The 3,392-nt window shown below is 42.2% G+C and overlaps 1 non-coding gene across 1 annotated transcript; it reads left to right on the plus strand.

Moving 5' to 3' along the window:
- The first annotated feature begins 3,285 nt into the window (after positions 1-3,285).
- On the plus strand, positions 3,286-3,392 carry LOC114404691. Its single transcript, XR_003665108.1, has one exon. It is a non-coding gene; the product is annotated as a small nucleolar RNA R71 (small nucleolar RNA).

The raw sequence follows: 3,392 nt of genomic DNA on the forward strand, positions 1-3,392 counted from the left end.
ATAATATATCACCCTGGGCAATTTATCAATTTTCTGAGCAAGGACAGCCCCCAATGCATAATTTGATGCATCACACATAAGCTCAAAAGGGGCTGTCCAATCGGGTGCCTGGATGATGGGGGTGTTAGTCAACGCACTTTTGAGGCAATCAAAAGCCTCTTTGCATCTGTCATTAAAGTCAAACTCCACCTCCTTTTGCAACAAGTTGGACAGTGGAAGGGCTACTTTGCTAAAATCCCTTATAAAACGCCTGTAGAATCCTGCATGACCAAGAAAAGATCGCACCTCTCGCACACAAGAGGGGTAAGGCAATTGTGAAATAACAGAAATTTTTGCAGGATCTACTTCAATACCCTTATTGGAAATAATGTGGCCTAAAACTATACCTTGCTCAACCATAAAATGACATTTTTCAAAATTTAGAACAAGGTTAGTTTCAATGCATCTATTCAAAACTTTTTCCAAACTATTCAAACAACCATCAAAAGAGGATCCATATACAGTGAAATCATCCATAAACACCTCTATGCAATTTTCTAAAAAATCACTGAAAATACTAATCATGCACCGCTGGAAGGTACCAGGGGCATTGCACAGGCCGAAAGGCATCATTCTATAAGCAAAAGTGTCGAAGGGGCAGGTGAATGTGGTCTTTTCCTGATCCTCAGGAGCAATAGTAATTTGCATATAACCAGAAAAACCATCAAGGAAACAATAGTGGGATTTACCTGCCAGGCATTCAAGCATCTGGTCAATGAATGGTAGGGGAAATGGTCTTTTTTGGTAACCTGGTTCAGCCTCCTATAGTCAATGCAGACTCTCCAACTGTTCTGCACCCGAGTAGGAATCAACTCCTCCTTCTCATTTCTGATCACTGTGAGGCCAGTCTTTTTCGGGACTACCTGGACGGGACTCACCCATTAGCTATCGGAGATAGGATAAATGATTCCAGCTTGCAAAAGCTTGGTTATCTCCTTCTTCACTACATCAAGAATCACCGGGTTGAGTCTTCTCTGTGGTTGTCTTACTGGTTTAGCTCCATCCTCTAAATTTATTCGATGCATACATGTGGATGGGCTAATACCAGGAATGTCTGCCAGGGTCCAGCCTATAGCCTTCTTATGCTTCTTGAGAACTGACAACAACTTCTCCTCTTGCTCATCAGCAAGGGAGGCAGATATAATCACTGGAAAACTCTTGCTATCATCCAAGTAAGTGTATTTTAAATTTGATGGCAGAGGCTTCAATTCTGGTGTGGTCGGCTGGACAGTGGTAGAAGGAGATGGTTTCTCAGCCTTTACCTCATAAAGAAAGTCAGAGGTATGTGTACTTCCTGAAACATGGTTAGTCCTATCTGACTCTATAAAATCAATCTCAAGAGGTAAAACACCACCACCAGGCATGCAATCAATATCACTCTCAGATTCACTCTCAGCATCAAATTCAGACATATGATCAAGTACAATTTCAGACTCAATGCATGAAGAGTGAGAGGCATGCAGATTAGAATAAAGATCAGTCATGTATTCATCAACAACATGGTCAATTATTTCAGCACGAAATACAGAAAGATCTTCAGATGGGTATTTCATAGCATCCAGAATATTAAAATGAACAGTTATATCACCAAACTCCATGGACAGTGTGCCTGCATAAACATCTATCTTAGTTCTAGCAGTTTTCATAAAGGGTCTGCCTAGAATGATGGGAACTGATCCTTGAGAAAATCCATCTTCCATATTCAAGATATAAAAATCAACAGGGAAAATCAGTTCACCAACTCTAACTAAGACATCTTCTATGAAACCAACAGGATAGGCAACACTTCTATTAGCTAAATGAATTACCACATCAGTTGACTGCAAGGGACCTAGAGATAGAGAATTAAAAATCGACAGAGGCATAACACTAACAGAGGCTCCTAAATCTAGCATGGCATTGTCAAACTTACTATTCCCTATAATACAAGGTATGCTGAATGTACCTGGATCTTTGCATTTTTCAGGAATTTGAGGAACAGATTTACCAATCAATGCGGAGACATTTCTGCCCATGCTAATTCGTTCACTTCCTTTAAGCTTCCGCTTATTAGTGCACAGCTCCTTCAAGAATTTGGCATATCTTGGAATTTGCTTTATTGCATCCAACAGAGGTATGTTTACCTCTATTCTAAACGTTTCCAATATCTCTTTCTCTGCCTCTTCCATTTTTTTGTTGGAAACTGCTCTTGGAGGGAATGGAAGAGGGGGAATGTGCTGCTTCTACAAATCAGAATTACCTGTGGAAGAAGATTCACCTGCACAGAAATTGTTAGGTAGATTTTTGTCATCACCTTTTTCTGGAATAGAGTGAAGTTTGGCAGGTTCATTTGCAGATGAGGAAGGTGCTACGGGTTGAGGTCCTTGACACTGCTTTCCCGACCTCAATGAAATGGCACTGACATTTTTGGGATTTTGGACAGCTTGAGAAGACAGCTTGTCAGAATTCTGGGACTGTTGTTGATTCAATTGGGTAGCTAATTGTCCCATCTGATTGGTTAAGCTCTGAATGGAGGCTCTGGTCTCTTGCTGAAACTGCATGTTCTGCATAGTCATTTGCCTCACAAGTTCTTCGAGGGAATGTTGTGGAGGGGCCTCAACTGTTGGCTGTTTCTGGGGTTGTTGTTGTTGTTGGATTGGTGGAGGAACGTATGGTCTGCTTGGGCCAGCAACATTTTGGAAGGAAGGAGCAGGCTGCTGTTGTTGTTGCTGAGGGTTGGACCACCTGAGGTTAGGGTGATTCCTCCATCCAGGGTTGTATCTGTTGCTGGAAAGGTCATAATTGCTCTGCTGTGGTTGATTTTGCTACTGAGGTTGAGGAGGTCTATTGTAAATATTTGCAGCATAAGCTTCAGGCTGCTCAATTGCTCCAGGTTGCTGCATGGAAGGGCAAAGGTTTGTATGGTGGTCAGCAGAGGAGCACAAACCACAAACCCTTGCAACAGGTACAGATTTCTGATTCAAGGCCAGCTGGGTTACCAAGTTGACCAACGCATCCAGTTTTCCTTCAAGCTTCTTAGTTTCAGATGATGCAGATGGGTTTGTAGCTACCTCATGCACTCCTCTAATGACTATGGCATCATTTCTGGGGCTAAACTGCTGGGAGTTGGAGGCCATCTTCTCAATTAAATTTCTGGCTTCAACAGGAGTCATGTCTCCAAGGGCTCCACCACTGGCAGCATCTATCATACTTCTCTCCATATTACTGAGTCCTTCATAAAAATATTGGAGAAGAAGCTGTTCTGAAATCTGATGGTGGGGGCAACTGGCACATAGTTTCTTAAATCTCTCCCAGTACTCATACAGGCTCTCTCCACTGAGTTGTCTAATACCTGAGATATCCTTCCTGATGGC

Source organism: Glycine soja, chromosome 2 (assembly GCF_004193775.1).
Source record: "Glycine soja cultivar W05 chromosome 2, ASM419377v2, whole genome shotgun sequence".
Taxonomy (NCBI): Eukaryota; Viridiplantae; Streptophyta; class Magnoliopsida; order Fabales; family Fabaceae; genus Glycine; species Glycine soja.